The sequence below is a fragment of the Notolepis coatsorum genome, assembly GCF_963971535.1.
Source record: "Notolepis coatsorum genome assembly, chromosome: 2".
NCBI lineage: Eukaryota > Metazoa > Chordata > Actinopteri > Aulopiformes > Paralepididae > Notolepis > Notolepis coatsorum.
In genome coordinates, this window is record NC_140166.1 from 226,919,606 (window position 1) to 226,937,572 (window position 17,967).

Genomic DNA, 17,967 nt, shown 5'->3' on the forward strand with positions numbered 1-17,967 from the left:
GGCAGGTGACAGCACTCCAGACCAACAAAGATGTGATATAAGGTGGAAGTTTGCCAATAATTGCTTTGTAGATAAAAAGATACCCATGATAACTACGTCGCAACGAGAGAGATGGCCAGCCTACCCTCTCATACAAAAGACAATGGTGAGTATCATATTTGTCACCTGTAATAAATCTTAGGGCGGAGTGGTAGGCAGAATCCAAAGGCCTTAATGTAGACGCAGACGCATGCCTGTAAATGACATCACCATAGTCCAATATTGACAAAAAAACAGCCTGTACAATTATTTTCCTACAGAACATAGGAAAACTAGCGCGGTTACGGTACAAGAAACCAATCTTTTGCCGTAATTTTGTAGCTAGGTTATCTATATGGAATTTAAAAGAAAGTTTATCATCCAGCCATATACCAAGATATTTATACTCACTAACTCTTTCAATATACAAACCATTTGCTGTTGTTAGGTGTAGCATGTCATAATCTATACCCCTGGCTCTAGAAAACATCATAGACTTGGTTTTACTAGCATTAAGCACTAACTTGAGCTTAGCTAGAGCATTTTGGAGAGTGTCAAAAGCAAGCTGCAGGTTCACAATAGCTTCCTGAACAGTATCCGCAATGTATCATCCGCATAAAGATGAGTCTGACAACCTGCTAGTGCTGAAAGACTAGAAACAATATCATTAATATAGATTGTAAAGAGGACCGGCCCCAATACCGAACCCTGTGGTACACCCTTAGACAATGGCAGGAAATCAGATTGAAAGTTACCTAAATTCACAGATTGACACCTTGAAGATAAATAGTCCTGAAACCAAGCACAAGCGGCTTTATCCAGGCCAATGCTAGCTAGACTATTCAAAAGCAAGTGATGGTCTACTGTATCAAACGCCTTTGAGAGGTCTACAAAGAGAACTGCACAATGCTTCCCATTGTCCAGGGCTGAAATAATGTCATTAGTGACCAAAGTAACAGCTGTAACGAGTATGATTTGCTCTGAAACCTGATTGGTGAGTACTTAGCACTGAGCAACTTGAGAAAAAGGTTTTTAATTGGTTGTTTACCAAGGTCTCCAGTGCTTTGGCTAGGCATGATAGTTTGGAGATAGGACGATAGTTATCCATCTTATCCCTATCCCCCCCTTTATGCAAGGGGAGCACCTTGGCAGATTTCCACACTTGCGGGACTATGCCAGATGCAATAGAAAGGTTAAAGATGTGTGACAATGGCTCACAAATGACAGGGGCTGCCAGTTTTATAAAAAAAATAGTCTAAATTGTCCACACCAGTAGAACACTTAAGGTCTATGGATTGCAAGATATTGAGAGTTTCACTAGATGAAAATGGCTGGAAGGAAAATGTAGGTACACACGAGGCATGATCGAAGATTGGGCTAGGGTCAGAGTCAACATCCAGTGGAGCCAGCCCAGTAGACAACCTGTCAAATAAGGACCCAGCCTCAATGAAGTGTTTATTGAAAGCAAGACAAATTTCCTGAGGATCCGAGATTTTACAATCAGCCACATTAATACACAATGGCAATGTAGCAGGGTTATTTTTTGACAGGTTTACTGCACCCCAAAATTGAGCTGGGTTAGAGTAGGAATTCGAGACTAAGTCTAAAAAGTAATCAGATTTAGCCTTCCTCACAGCTGCAGTACTTCTATTTCTAAGTTGTCTGAAGGAAAGCCAGTCTTGCGTATCCCCAGTGCGTCTAGCACGTGACCACGCAGAGTTCCGCTCAGAAAATAATGCTGACAGCTCACTTGAGAACCACGGTGCCACCCTATCCTTAATCCTAGTCCTTTTATAAGGAGCATGTTTATCTACAAAGCAATTAAATGTCTTTATAAAATAATCCAGTGCAGTTTGCACATTATCAGACCCTGCTAAACATAGACTATTATTAGTAGCAATGTCCTCCAAAAAGGTTTGGGGGTTAAAGATTTTAAGATTTCTCCTTTGAACAATACGCAGTCTTGATTTCAGCAGCTTTGTGGATCTAACACAGACCGTAGGACAATGATCACTAATGCCTAAATCAAAAACACCACTAGCAGAGATCCTGTCACATCTGTTAGAAAATATCAAGTCAATGAGAGTGGATTTAGCATGATCTTTAGGGTTTGGTCTAGTGCTCTCAGTAATCAACTGAGAAAGGCAGAGGTTACCACTCACCTCCTTCAGGTAACTAGAAGCAGCATTTCGCCAGTCCAAGTTAAAATCACCCAGCACTAGCATCTCTGAATTAGAATATAATGACAGTATATCCATAATTTTATCAGTAGCACTAGCCTCAGCTTTGGGAGGCCTATAGACACCAATCAAAACTAAAGAGTTACAAGGCCCCAAATCAACCTTCAGCACAAGTAATTCGAAACACTTTGGAACTGTGATGGTATTCAATACTGAAACAGACAAACAGGATTTTACATACATTGCAACCCCACCCCCTCTGCCAGCTCTGTCGCTTCTATATAAATTATAGTGCTGTAAAGCTGCAGATGAGTCTTTAACCAGGTTTCCGATAAAACCAGAACATCAGGATCAGCCTGAGATACTAGAATGTTCAGATGGTCTAACTTATGTTGTTGAAGGAGGCTTCGTATGTTTAAATGGATTAGGCCAAGCCCTTTCCTATCCTTGAAGGCAGATGGGCTGTTCAGACTAACTGTGGCAGAGACTGTATCATATGCCACGTCAGGCATGCAATCTCTAACCATAACCCCAAACCCTAACCTTAACCATAACCACAATCATAACCATAACATTAACCGTGACATTAATGTAACCATGCAAGTCACAGGGAAGCGGATATAGAGATATAGAGAGATAGAGAGGGGGGGGTTGGAGTGTGAGAGAGAGAGAGAGGCGGGGGATGTGGAGTGTGAGAAAGAGAGAGAGAGAGAGAAAGAGAGAGAGAGAGAGAGAGAGAGAGAGAGAGAGAGAGAGAGAGAGAGAGAGAGAGAGAGAGACAGTCATAGAGGGAGAGAGAGAGTCAGATAGAGAGAGGGCTGCATTCTGCTGACATGACACCACATTTATCTTCTTGTCAAGAATTTCCTCCCAGTGAACCAAATTAGCTGAACTAGAGAAAACTCTCTACCAGCTCGATAATAACCGGCCATGTTCCTGCTCTAATGCAGCTGCCCCACATTTCTACTTGTTTACTTATTACTAACCTATTTACTTTGCTATACTACTAGCTACGTAGTTTACTCACTTTAACACAGTACTTGCTGTTTACTTTACGTTGTCATAGTTATATATATATATTAGTGCTGTCAAACGATTAAAATATTTAACTCGATTAATCGCATGAGTGTCCATAGTTAACTCGCGATTAATCGCAAATTAATCGCATTTTTATTTTTTTTACCTTAAACAGATCTTTTTCAAGTTCCAAGTTTTAATACTCTTATCAACATGCGAGTCAACAAATGCTTGCTTTATGCAGCCATTTAACACAAAAGGATGACCCTCATGCTTTGCAAATTTGCATCAAATTCAAAACAGAGTGATGCACAAAATAACTTAAAAGAAAATAATAATTAAAAAAATGAATAAAGTGTGCATGAAATAATAGGGGAAAGAAAACGTTAGGAACTTGTTACATTCACCCACACAAGGGCTGAGTAATCACACACCCCCCCTCTCTCTCCCTCACACACACACCCTCTCCCAGCTCTCTTTCTCTCTTGCCCCTTCCTCATCTCTCTCACCCCCCTCTCTCTCTAAATCTCTCACACACACACACACACACACACACACACACACACACACACACACACACACACACACACTTCAGAAACAAACATAGTATCAATGAGAGCATCAATAATACACCTGAGTGAAGTCTAGTAAAAAAATAATAATAATAATAAAAAGCTTACATTATTTAATTTTTTTTAGTTAATCGTGAGTTAAAAAAAATAGTGGCGTTAATAGAATCTGGCGATAACGCGTTAATACCGCGTTAATACCGCGTTAACTTTGACAGCCTTAATCATAATATGATATATATAGCTATAATGTAATATATATATAATAATATAATGTAATCCTGGAAAAAGTAGTGGCTTCTCAGATTCATGCTCACCTCTCCAACAATAACCTCTATGAACAGTTCCAATCTGGTTTTCGCCCCCGTCACAGCACAGAAACAGCCCTCCTCAAAATCACAAATGACCTACTGATGGCAGCTGACTCCGGACTATTATCCATCCTCATCCTCCTCGATCTAAGCGCGGCATTTGACACCATATCTCACTCCACCCTCCTTAACCGACTAGCCTCCATTGGAATCTCCCACACATCCCTAGACTGGTTCCATTCATATCTCTCTGGCCATACTCAGTTCATTCAGTTAAAATCATTCACATCCCATCCATCCCCCCTCTCCTCCGGTGTTCCCCAGGGCTCTGTCCTTGGCCCTATCCTCTTCATCATCTACCTCCTCCGTAAATACAGCATCAATTTCCACTGTTACGCGGACGACACCCAGCTCTATGTTTCCTCCAAACCCACTTCCACCCTCCCTCCCTCCCTCTTCCCTCTGTGCCTGTTTACAGGAAATCAAATCCTGGTTCACTTCAAATTTCCTCAAACTAAACAGTGACAAAACAGAGGTAGTCCTCATTGGCTCCAAGTCTACACTCACCAAGCACCCCAGTTTCACCCTCACCATAGACAACTCCTTGGTTTCCCCTTCCCCCCAGGTCAAGAGTCTGGGTGTCGTCCTCGACAGCACCCTATCATTCCATTCCCACATCAATAACATCATCCGGTCCGCCTACTTCCACCTTCGCAACATCAACCGCCTCCGCCCTTCACTCACTCCCAACAGCGCCGCAATCCTGGTCCATTCCCTCATCACTTCCCGCTTGGATTACTGCAACTCCCTTCTCTTTGGTCTCCCCCACAAACTCTTCCATAAGCTCCAACTGGTCCAGAACACTGCTGCCCGTATAATCACCAGAACCCCTGTCATCAGTCACATCACCCCCGTCCTACGCCAACTACACTGGCTTCCCATTAAACACCGCATAGACTACAAGATCCTCCTCCATACATTCAAGGCCATTCATAACCTCGCCCCTCCATACCTGTCCAACCTCCTTCACATCAACATTCCCACCCGGTCCCTCAGGTCTGCCTCCTCCATCAACCTGACCGTCCCCCCAGCCCGTCTGTCCACCATGGGGTCAAGAGCCTTCAGCTGCTCTGCCCCCCGCCTCTGGAACTCCCTCCCCCCCGACATCAGGAACATTGACTCCATCATTCCATTTAAAACACACCTCAAAACCCACCTGTTTAGGCAGGCGTATGTCTGATTTTATTTTTGTCTGATTTTATATATTTTTTTATTTTTATATTTTAATGGATTGTGATTATGAATTTAACTGTTTTTAAATTGTTGTACGGTGACCTTGAGTGCCTTGAAAGGTGCCTTATAAATAGAATGCATTATTATTATTATTATTATTATTATTATTATTATTATTATTATTATTATTATTATTATTATTATTATTATTATTATTATATATGTAGCTATATAGTAACTTATTATACTGTGAGTTTCTCCAGACCTCTCTTGGCAGATCTCTTGGTGTGACCAGCAACAACCCCCCTATCTCCACTCAACTCCAACAAAACAAAAGATGTAAACAAGTGCAATACCAAGCAGGGCGCTTTTGCCTAGAGGTCGCTGTTTGACAGCATTACAGATTCTAGCACTAAATGGTGTAGAGCTAAACTGTCCCTGATCATGTGATGTGTGTCACAGGGGTCAAGAGACCATCGATACATTACTGAGAGAGCAGTCCTTCATCTGGAAGGTCGTTATAACACACTAAAGTCACTGGGTTATTCTGTGTGAGAGAGAGTGATAGAACAGAGTGTGTGAGAGAGAGAGAGAGAGAGAGAGAGAGAGAGAGAGAGAGAGAGAGAGAGAGAGAGAGAGAGAGAGAGAGATAACAGAGTGAGAGAGAGAAAGAGCAGAGAGAGAAAGAGCAGAGAGAGAGAGAGAGAGATAACAGAGTGAGAGAGAGAAAGAGCAGAGAGAGAAAGAGCAGAGAGAGAGAACAGAGTGAGAGAGAGAAAGATCAGAGAGAGAACAGTTAGAGAGAGAACAGTCAGAGAGAGAAAGAGAGAGAGTAGAGAGAGAGAGAAAGAGAGAGAACAGAGTGAGAGAGAGCAGAGGGACAGAGAGAGTGGAGTGAGATAGAGAGAAAGAAAGAAAAAGCAGTGATGGGGCAACTAGCAGAGTGAGATAAATAACAGAGAGAGAGAGCAGTGAGAGAGAAAGAGAGAGAGGGAACAGTGAGAGAGAGAGAGAGAGAGAGAGAGAGAGAGAGAGAGAGAGAGAGAGAGAAGAGAGAGAGAGAGGGAGAGGGAGAGAGAGAGAGAGATAGAGAGAGAGAGAGAGAGAGGGGCAGCTAGCAAGGTGAAAGAGGGAGAGGAGAGTGAGAGAGAGAGATAGAGGGGGGAGGTGGAGTGAGAGAGAGAGGCGGGGGAGGTGAAGTGAGAGAGAGAGAGAGAGAGAGAGAGTGAGAGAGAGAGAGGGGAGGTGGAGTGAGAGAGTGGAGAGACAGGAGGTGGAGAGAGAGAGAGAGAGAGAGAGAGATAGAGAGAGAGAGAGAGAGATAAGGGAGGGGAGGTGGAGTGGGAGTGGAGAGACAGGAGGTGGAGAGAGAGAGAGAGAAAGAGAAGAGAGAGGTGGAGAGAGAGAGAGCGTGTTACAGATGAACTGGCTGATAACCAGACTCTCCAGAGAGGAGGAATGTGAAACACGGCTGAGGCTGGTGTTCTGTCTCACTGTACTGAACTCACACAGCACTGGCATTGTCTGTCTTCCTCACGCTCTCTCTACAGTATATATATATATATATATATATATATATATATATATATATATATATATATATATATATATATATATATATATATATATATATGTACGCATCTCTCTATGTATCTCTCTCCATCTTTCTTCACGTATCTCTTTCCAAGTTTCCATCCCTCTCTCTATTCTCTCTCTCTGTTCTCTATTCTCTTTGCTGCTGTGCTTCTTTCTCCCGTTCTCTATCTATCTCTGATGTGATATATCAAAAGTAATAACACCATCTTTAGATAATAAAGTACTCAACCTCTACCGTGTTTAAATATGAATGAACACAACACTCGAACTCACCATCTTTAGATCATAAAGTACTCAACCTCTACTGTCTTTAACTATGAATGAACACAACACTCTAACTCACCATCTTTAGATAATAAAGTACTCAACCTCCACTGTCTTTAACTATGAATGAACACAACACACTATAACTTACCATCTTTAGATAATAAAGTACTCAACCTCTACTGTCTTTAACTATGAATGAACACAACACTCGTAACTTACCATCTTTAGATAATAAAGTACTCAACCTCTACTGTCTTTAACTATGAATGAACACAACACTAACTTACCATCTTTAGATAATAAAGTACTCAACCTCTACTGTCTTTAACTATGAATGAACACAACACTCTAACTCACCATCTTTAGATAATAAAGTACTCAACCTTTACTGTCTTTAACTATGAATGAACACAACACTCTAACTCACCATCTTTAGATAATAAAGTACTCAACCTTCTCTCCCTCCCTCTCTCTCTCCCTCCGTCTCCCTCACCCAGCCCGCCCACTCTATCCCACTCGTCTCTCCCTCCTTCTATCTCATTCGTCCGTCTCTCTCTCTCCCCCACTCTCCCTGGTTCTCGCTCTACCGTTGGACCTGTAAACAATGGCTGATTGTGTATCCCGCTGCCCGTTGCCCACCTGCAGGGGCTGGTCCTGTGTGTCGCCCTGACCCACTTCCACCGCACAGGGTTTGTCCAACACGGGGTGTAAAGGTACACTAGGGGTGGGAATCGCCAGAGACCTCACGATACGATACTATCGCGATACTTGCGCCACGATACGATAGTATCGCAATACTAAATATATCGCGATACGCTGAGTTTTGCAGATTTTATTTAAAAAAAATATTTTTTTTATCAAATTTTATTTATTACCTTTTTTAAACTGCAAAGTAAAACTTTCTCAACATGTTTTATCTAATACAATAAAGTTCAGTCTGTTCATCTCACTTCAATAATTTTTATTGCAGAACATGGTATTTTCTCAAGCAGACAGATGTAAACACTGTAATCTGTGTTGCATGTACCTGACAAACTGAACTGTTTGTATTACAGTCATATTCCAACTTAACTGAATGCACATGTGTGTGGTGGACTACTGTACTATTACAGGTATTGAAATGATGAATGACATTCTTTTTATTTTGTATGAATAATTAAATATCGATACTTGGCATCCCTGTATCAATACAGTATCGCCACGCAAAGTATCGCGATTCCCCCCCCCACCCCTAAGGTACACGTATCCGTACCAAACCGTTTCAGTGTGTACCGTACCGTGCCGAACGGCTGTGTACCGAACGAATACAACGGTATGTTAACCACTAACGACCACCCACCGGGGGCTGTTTTCCCCCCCGCAATCTAATATAATTATTATTATTTAAAGAAAATGTACAAGTCGATTATTCATTTCAATATAGAATATTCATTGACAGCCCTACAAGTACAATTAGTTACAGCACACTACATCGCCCCTGAGTGGAACATGGAAAGCCAAACTTTCCTCCACTGTACCGAAAACCCGTACCGAACCAAGACTTCAAAACCGAGGTACGTACGTGTACTGTACCGTGGTTTTTGTGTACCGTTACACCCCTACTTCAAAAGCATTGCTGCTTTTGCAGCACAGAGCACCATATAGTCACAGACACAACTGTTTATGCAGCACAGAGCAGCATAGTCACAAACATTCTGCTTGTGCAGCACAAAGAACCATAGAGTCACAAACATTCTGCTTGTGCAGCACAGAGCACCAGAGACGGCATTGCTCTCGTGTGGGAGAGCGATTAGCAGAGAGGGTCTGTGTGTAATGTAGGAGATATTTGATCATTTTTTTTTATCCACTTTTTCTCCCATTTTAAATTTTTCTCCCATCCCAATTTCGTATTTCCAATTCTCCCCTCCCCTGTCTCAAACATTGCTAGACCATGCCTCCCACTGGTCGGCTGCAGTGAGGACAGAAGCCTTGCATCATGTGTCCCCTCCGGTACACGAGGAGGCAGCTGTCGCATCTTTTCACCTGCACAGCGCGATCTCTCAGTGGCGAGGAGTAACGCGTGGGAGGCTCACGCTGCCCCCGATACTTCCTGATTCTGCTGTACAGGCGCACCAACCGACCTGTAGGAGTCGCTGTCCACAACGTCCAATCCCCACCCACCGGGTTTCCCACCCTCTAACACTGCCCAATAGACCTATCTCAAACCCTGCCCCTTTTCTTGATCCTCCAATCACAGCTGTCGCTTACCTCGGACTTCCTCGTACAAACTTTGTTTGTACGAGGAAGTCAGAGGTAAGCGACAGCTGTGATTGGAGGATCAAGAAAAGAGGGCAGGGTTTTGAGACAGGTCCATTGTGTTAGTACGACGACCGGCCAAGCCGGTAGCAACGCCGAGAGCTGGGCTTGATACCAGCATCTCCTGCGTTAGTGGCGAGCGCCTTGCCCACTGCGCCACTCAGTCGCCCATATTTGATCATTTGTGAGAGAGGGAAGCAAAACATTGGTTTGGACACCTCGGTCAGAATGTGTGCCAAAAACGACAGGAGAAGGGAGAAGTGCATGGAGAAGCAACAGGGAAACCTACCAAACATTACCCTCTAGTCCAGTGGTTCCCAAACTGTGGTGCGCGCACCCCTTGTGGTGCGCGAGCGCCCTCTAGGTGGTGCGTGACATGAAAAGGCTAATGGTGGTCAAAAAAGAAGAAAAAATAAAAATGTACAATAAAATTTCATAAAAATCTTAAGTCAACCCTTTAGTATTATGGATATTAAACATGCTGGCAGAGTACATGCATCCATGTTGTCGTGAACATTTTAATTAAATAAAGAAATTCCCTATCCATAGTCGCCGTGGGAAGAGATAAAATAAAAAATAAAATCTGTGCACGGAGACAAGCAACAATCTTTTCTAACAGAAACCCATTGGGGGGTGCGTCAGCTAGGTCGGGAGGTGACAGGGGGTGCACGGCCAAAAAGGTTTGGGAACCGCTGCTCTAGTCTATTGTTTCCTCTCCTGGCTCTCTGCCCACATTAAATACCAGGGCACACATTACAAATACAGCAATGACAACAAGGTAATTATAACAAGTTCTGATCACTCCTCTAGTTGTCCTAATGTTCCAACTGTCCAAACTCGCTACGCATGTGCGCAAAGCTATGAATGCTTGCACCCCCGCCAACAGAATACCAACGACACTTAAACAACCAACAAACAAACCAACCAACGAACTCTCCCTTTCTTTCACTCTCTCTGTAGTTGTGGATCATGGGGTGTCGGCTCCAACCTGAAACAAGCCGTACGGATGGACAGTGTGAACTCTGACCCCACAGTGTGAACTCTGACCCAGCGGGTCATGGTAGCCTGCTTGATCCACGCTTGATTCTCTCTGTCTCTCTCTCTGCCGCGCCGCTCCCTGTCAAGAGACACACGCCGCCGCGACGCTGGTGCTGAACCGGACAGCGCTGGTCCCTATCAAGACACGCGCCGCGGGGGCGGCTGGGTAGCGCAGCGGACATTGCGCTCGTCACCAACGCAAGAGACACCGCGTCATACTAACTCAATTGGCAGAGTTAGCGGGTGGGAAGTCGAAGGGTGGTAGTCTGGTCGTTGTGAACAGCGACTCCTACAGGTCGGTTGGGGCGCCTGCACAGCAAAATCAGGAAAAATGGCGGGGGCAGTGTGAGCCTCCTACACGTTACTCCACGTTACTCCTTGCCAAATGAGATGTATGTGTGTATGTGGACATGGTGATATAGATATGTGTGTATGTAGACAATGTGATATAAATACTGTATGTGTGTATGTGGACAAGGTGATATAGATATGTATGTATGTATGCAACGTGATATAAATACTGCATGTGTGTATGTGGACAAGGTGATATAAATACTGTATGTGTATACAGTATGTAGACAAGTCCCTCAGTGAATAACACGATGGTCCGTTAGTTTCCGGCGTACAACACAATTATTAAACCCAGGTTATGATGGTGGAGAGAGGTGAGAGATGCTGTCTGGAAAACACAGGAAGGGCCTCCACTATGACCTCCAACCAATAGGGTGGAAAGTCGGGAGTGATTGCCGTGAAAAACATCCAATGGCGTGACGAGGCGACCGGGGCGACGATGTGACGGGCGGCCGCTTGAGTCAGTCATTTCAGAAAGTTCAACTGAATTCCAATTTGAACTATTTTCTATAATGCAGATTCTCATTAGAAAGAACAAGTGAAATATTCCACAGGTGCAATAACACCATCTTGAATTCCTCACCTAACGATAAGACCATCTGAAATGACTGACTTGAAATGGATAAGATGCCGAACGCTGTGCAGAAATGAATCTGACTGACTTACTGTGATGGAGTCGATTTTCTAGAGATCGAGGAAACAGGAAGAACAGAACAGAGTAGGGCTATTAATAGACATCTAACGTCTACCATTAAAAGATATGACCACATACCAGGTTAAAGTCATCTCCATGAAAAAGAAAGGCAGTCTACAGACAAATGCTAACTGATCCGACTCACGCGTAGCTAACTGATGTAGCTAACTGATGTAGCTAACTGATCTGACTCATCCGTAGCTAACTGATGTAGCTAACTGATGTAGCTAACTGATCTGACTCACCCGTAGCTAACTGATGTAGCTAACTGATCTGACTCACCGTAGCTAACTGATGTAGCTAACTGATCTGACTCATCGTAGCTAACTGATCTGACTCATCATAGCTAACTGATGTAGCTAACTGATCTGAATCACCCGTAGCTAACTGATGTAGCTAACTGATCTGACTCACCGTAGCTAACTGATCCGACTCACCTGTAGCTAAGTGATCCGACTCACCCGTAGCTAACTGATCTGACTCACCTGTAGCTAACTGATCCGACTCACCCGTAGCTAAGTGATCCGACTCACCCGTAGCTAAGTGATCCGACTCACCCGTAGCTAAGTGATCCGACTCACCCGTAACTAACTGATCCGACTCACCCGTAGCTAACTGATGTGACTCACCCGTAGCTAACTGATCCGACTCACCTGTAACTACCTGATCCGACTCACCCGTAGCTAAGTGATCCGACTCACCCGTAGCTAACTGATCTGACTCACCCGTAGCTAACTGATGTGACTCACCGTAGCTAAGTGATCCGACTCACCCGTAGCTAACTGATCCGACTCACCCGTAGCTACTGATATGACTCACCCGTAGCTAACTGATATGACTCACCCGTAGCTAACTGATCCGACTCACCCGTAGCTAACTGATATGACTCACCCGTAGCTAACTGATATGACTCACCCGTAGCTAACTGATGTGACTCACCCGTAGCTAACTGATATGACTCACCGTAGCTAACTGATCCGACTCACCCGTAGCTAAGTGATCCGACTCACCCGTAGATAACTGATCCGACTCACCCGTAGCTAACTGATGTGACTCACCCGTAGCTAACTGATATGACTCACCCGTAGCTAACTGATGTAGCTAACTGATCCGACTCACCCGTAGCTAACTGATGTGACTCACCCGTAGCTAACTGATATGACTCACCCGTAGCTAACTGATGTAGCTAATTGATCCGACTCACCTGTAGCTAACTGATGTGACTCACCCGTAGCTAACTAATATGACTCACCCGTAGCTAACTGATGTAGCTAACTGATCCGACTCACCCGTAGCTAACTGATGTGACTCACCCGTAGCTAACTGATATGACTCACCCGTAGCTAACTGATGTAGCTAACTGATCCGACTCACCTGTAGCTAACTGATGTGACTCACCCGTAGCTAACTAATATGACTCACCCGTAGCTAACTGATGTAGCTAACTGATCTGACTCACCCGTAGCTAACTGATCCGACTCACCCGTAGCTAACTGATCTGACTCACCCGTAGCTAACTGATGTGACTCACCCGTAGCTAACTGATATGACTCACCCGTAGCTAACTGATGTAGCTAACTGATCCGACTCACCTGTAGCTAACTGATGTGACTCACCGTAGCTAACTAATATGACTCACCGTAGCTACTGATGTAGCTAACTGATCTGACTCACCCGTAGCTAACTGATCCGACTCACCCGTAGCTAACTGATCTGACTCACCCGTAGCTAACTGATGTGACTCACCCGTAGCTCCACCCACTTGTCCAGGAGCCGTCGCTCGTTGAACTCGCAGAGCAGCCCGGAGGATGTGATGCAGAAGGTGCTGGCGGCCTGACGGCCCTTTCCACATGCCACGTCACTGAAGAAGTTATTCCTGAGCTCCCCAGCAGGCCAGACCGACCCAACAGAGGAACTGTAGCGTTTACCTGGAAGCGAGAGGGAGAGAGAGAGGCAGGGAGGGAGAGAGAGAGAGGCAGGGAGGGAGAGAGAGAGGCAGGGAGGGAGAGAGAGAGGCAGGGAGGGAGAGAGAGGCAGGGAGGGAGAGAGAGAGAGGCAGGGAGGGAGGGAGGGAGAGAGAGAGGCAGGGAGGAGAGAGGCAGGGAGGGAGGGAGAGAGAGAGGCATGGGAGGGAGAGAGAGAGGCAGAAGAGAGAGACAGAGCACTAAGAATACATGTTGCTTCTGTGATTTGGAGTGTTTCTAACCACTGAGCCGTCACAAAACAAAGATAACTGTTTCATCTGCTGAAAATATAGATAAAGATATTTTGCGTATATAAAACCATATTGCACATTGCATTTTACACACTGCTAAAGATGTGCACATTGCTCATTGCACATTACACAACATTTTTGGAACTGTACATAGCCATTTTGTTGTTAAAATTGTATATTGTATAATATCTACATCCTGTTATCTGCACTGCACACTTTTTAAAACTGTATGTAGTCATCTTTATTTTAGTCATATTTTATCTTATTTTATTCTTATTCTATGCTCATTTTATTGTATTTATATTATTGGAAGCTGCTATGGTCGAGGAACAACAACAAATTGAATTTAACTCTTTCTTTGCTGTAAGGTGTATGTGACAATTAGGGCTGACCCCTATCAGTCGAATAGTCGACTAATCGGTCGAAAGGAGCCGTAGTCGACTGCCAACCTCTTAGTCGAATACAAAGAAAATGTGTGCTGCATTTTTTTATCATTCTTTCCAAAAGAAAAGAGGCCTAGAAGCGTGGCTAACGCTAATGGCACGCATACCAGAGGCTAACTGCCTAAGAAAACAGGCACAGAGGCACTGAAAGAGGATTTCACCCATCTAATGAACACACTAGACTAGACAAATATCAAGATGTATCCATCAGTGGACCAATTGCATGCTTTTGCAGAGAACAAGAAGCCTTCAGTCGACTCCTTCAGACATTAAGCACCCCCACAGCCCAAATGGAATGATACAAAAAAATATATATATATAATTATTATACTTTATTTTTTATAAAAAAAAATGTATAGTCGACTAATAGTCGACTAACGGCAAATTTCTGCAATCATAGTCGACTATCCAAATCCTTAGTCGGGGACAGCCCTAGTGACAATAAAGGAGTCTGATCTGCTCCTCCAGTGCTGTGTGTGTGTACCTTGGAGGACTTGTTGTGGTCCAGGTACCAAAACTTGACGTGCCGGTTGCCGGCGGTGACGAAGTACGAGCTGTCGTCCGAGAGGAGACGGCGGTGACTTTACTGGACACCTTGTTGGCTGCAACCACCACGTTTTTCTAACAACAACAACAACAACAACAACAACAACAACAACAATAATAGTGAGTTCAACACAACACTGTAAATAGACAAGCATGAATCTGCAATAGCTGCAACAGCGTGCACGCACGCACGCACACACACACACACACACACACACACACACACGCGCGCACACACGATGTTAACGATCATAATATGGTAAATGGACTGCATTTATATTTGATATTTTTATTAGTTTTTTTTAGACATTACAGTAGACACTACGGACGTGACATACATATAAACAAAACAGGAAAGAAACTGCACAAAACACCCAAAAATATATATAATAATAATAATAATAATAATAATAATAATAATAATAATAATAATATAATAATAATAATAATAATAATAATAATAATAATAATAATAATAATAATAATAATAATAATAATAATAATAATAATAATAGAGTAAAAAACAGACGGCGGAGGCCATGCAGGTCAGGGGCTCAGTGCTCAAGGACACGCTGGCGGGAGGAGCCGGAGTCGAACTGGCAACCTTCTGGTTACCAGACGGCCACTCTACCTCTTGGGTCACTGTCACCATTGTGCCATTGTGTGTGTGTGTGTGTGTGTGTGTGTGTGTGTGTGTGTGTGTGTGTGTGTGTATGTATCATGTGTGTGCGTGCAGCATGTGTGTGTGTGTGTGTGTGTGTGTGTGCAGCATGTGTGTGTGCAGCATGTGTGTGTGTGTGTATGCAGCATGTGTGTGTGTGTGTGTATGCAGCATGTGTGTGTGTGTGTGCTGTGCAGCGTGTGTGTGTGTGTGTATGCAGCATGTGTGTATGCAGCATGTGTGCGTGTATGTGTGTATGTGTGTATGTGTGTGTGTGTGTGTGTGTATGCAGCATGTGTGTGTGCAGCATGTGTGTCAGTGGGGTACCTTCCAGTGCCAGACGTTGACGATCATGTCGTGCTGGTAGCCCACGCTGACGATGTACTTGCTGTTGGGGGAGAACGACACACAGGACACCCCATACTTATGTTCCTGCAGCTCTGCCACCTGGACCCTCTCTGATACCTCCCACACACGCACCGCTGGCATGTGGCCACTCTGGAGAGGAGAGGAGAGAGGAGGAGAGGAGAGGGGAGGAGGAGAGAGGAGAGGAGGAGAGAGGGGGAGAGAGGAGAGGGGAGGAGAGAGGGGAGGAGGAGAGGGGAGGAGGAGAGAGGAGAGGGGAGGAGGAGAGGAGGAGAGAGGAGGAGAGAGGAGAGGAGGAGAGGAGGAGAGAGGAGGAGAGAGGAGAGGAGGAGAGGGGAGGAGAGAGGAGAGGAGAGAGAGGAGAGGGAGGAGAGAGAGGAGGGGGAGAGAGGAGAGAGGAGGAGAAGAGAGGAGAGGAGGAGAGAGGAGAGGGGAGAGGAAAGGATAGAGGGGAGAAAGGAGAGAGGAGAGGGGAGGAGGATAGAGGATAGAGGAGAGGAGGAGAGGAGAGAGGAGAGAGGAGAGAGGAGTGAGAGGGGAGGAGAGGAGAGGATGAGAGGGGAGGAGAGGATAGAGGGGAGGAGGAGAGAGGAGATGGGGAGGAGAGGAGAGGAGAGGGGAGGAGAGGAGAGAGGGGAGGAGAGGATAGAGGGGAGGAGGAGAGAGGAGAGGGAGGAGAGGAGAGAGGGGAGGAGAGGAGATAGGAGAGAGGAGAGGAGAGAGAGGGGAGAAGAGAGGAGAGAGGAGGGGAGAGGAGAGGGGAGAGGAGAAAGGAGGAGAGGGGAGGAGAGGAGATGGGAGGAGAGGAGAAATGGAGAGAAGAGATATTTAAATAACATTAAATAAAGGTGCAAAAGACATTTCCTTCACTGTTATACCTACCTTGGTTTTGCAAGAGTCCTTGCATATAGCATCACTGTATGATACTGGTATGATCTATTAGACTATAGACAAACAAAAAATGTAATAAAAGAAATACAATTTTAATAACAATCCTGCAGATGTCTCTATTTATTTTATATTAACAATTACAATTAACAATGTAGCACTCAAAGTGTTGAGTGCTATAGTGTAGGTTAGTATATTAGGACAAGTGCATGCAGTAAGGTTAGTTAGGGTTAGAGTTTTATTATAATTTTTTTACGGTTTTATTAAAAAATAATGTTTTACCAAATCACATCTTTTGACAACAAAGGCAGGTGCTGCTGACCCCCTGAGACCAGCGCCGTCAAAATACTTATTGAATCAATACTGAATCCAAATTAAATCGGGACCTTGTGAATCAAAATCGAATTGGGAAATCAGTAGGGCTGACCTTGGAATTTTTTTTTGGAATTCGAAGCTTCGGGGCCGAGATTTGATTTAATTGGAAGCTTCGAGATATAAAATAATAATAATAATAAAAAAGTATTAATTAAAATCTTTAAAAAAAATTATGTTGTGGGACCTGTACAGCACTTTGTGCAACTTTGTCAGTGCTGTAAAGTTTAAACCTTTTTAAATCTTAGACAAACAAAACACTTTGCTTTCATGAAATATTGTAAGCCGTCATTTGAGGCTTTATAAAAGCAGCACAATGAACACAAATCTGTCAGTGCCGAGTCCGACCTCATCTTAAATAACAAACAGCATTGCTTGTTGTAGTTAACAAAGAGAGGCAGAGTTGATTTTGCCAAAAAAAAATCATATATATATATATATATTTTTTTTATAATCGAATTTAATTTTCATATTCGAATCCCATGCCCATCGAACAAAGCTTCGAAGTATTTAAGACAGCCCTAGAAATCAGTGTCGATACCCAGCGCTGTTCGTTTTTACAGATTGAAATCCATAAATCCTAGATGCAGTTAAACTGTTAAGCGACCATGCTGCTTTAGTGATCATGTTGTGTGTTTTATTTGACACTGTAGTGCGTTAGTCCCTGAGGAACAGCTGAGTCTGATAGAGGAGAGAGAAGCACTGATGGTCACAGAGCAAGACTCAGCATGACACACACACATGCACACACACACACAGTGCCTTCTGCTACTGGCACACTCCTGATCTCTCTCCCTCTCCCTGTCTTTCACTGTCTCTCTCCTACTCTCTCTCTCCCTCTTTGTATCTCCTTCTCTCTCTCCCTGTCTCCCTCTTTGTCTCTCTCTCTCCCTCTTTGTCTCCCTCT

At 44.1% G+C, this 17,967-nt stretch overlaps 1 pseudogene across 1 annotated transcript in view; it reads right to left on the bottom strand.

The window, feature by feature from the left end:
* The window catches only part of LOC311223832 (mitogen-activated protein kinase-binding protein 1-like), a 161,237-nt pseudogene that overhangs the window by 68,607 nt on the left and 74,663 nt on the right, over window positions 1-17,967 (bottom strand). The window contains exons 4-6 of the transcript XR_014621036.1: window positions 15,762-15,932; window positions 14,712-14,848; window positions 13,316-13,497 (exon numbers count right to left, since the gene is read on the bottom strand). The product of XR_014621036.1 is annotated as a mitogen-activated protein kinase-binding protein 1-like (transcript). The remainder of the gene's footprint in view (window positions 1-13,315; window positions 13,498-14,711; window positions 14,849-15,761; window positions 15,933-17,967) is intronic.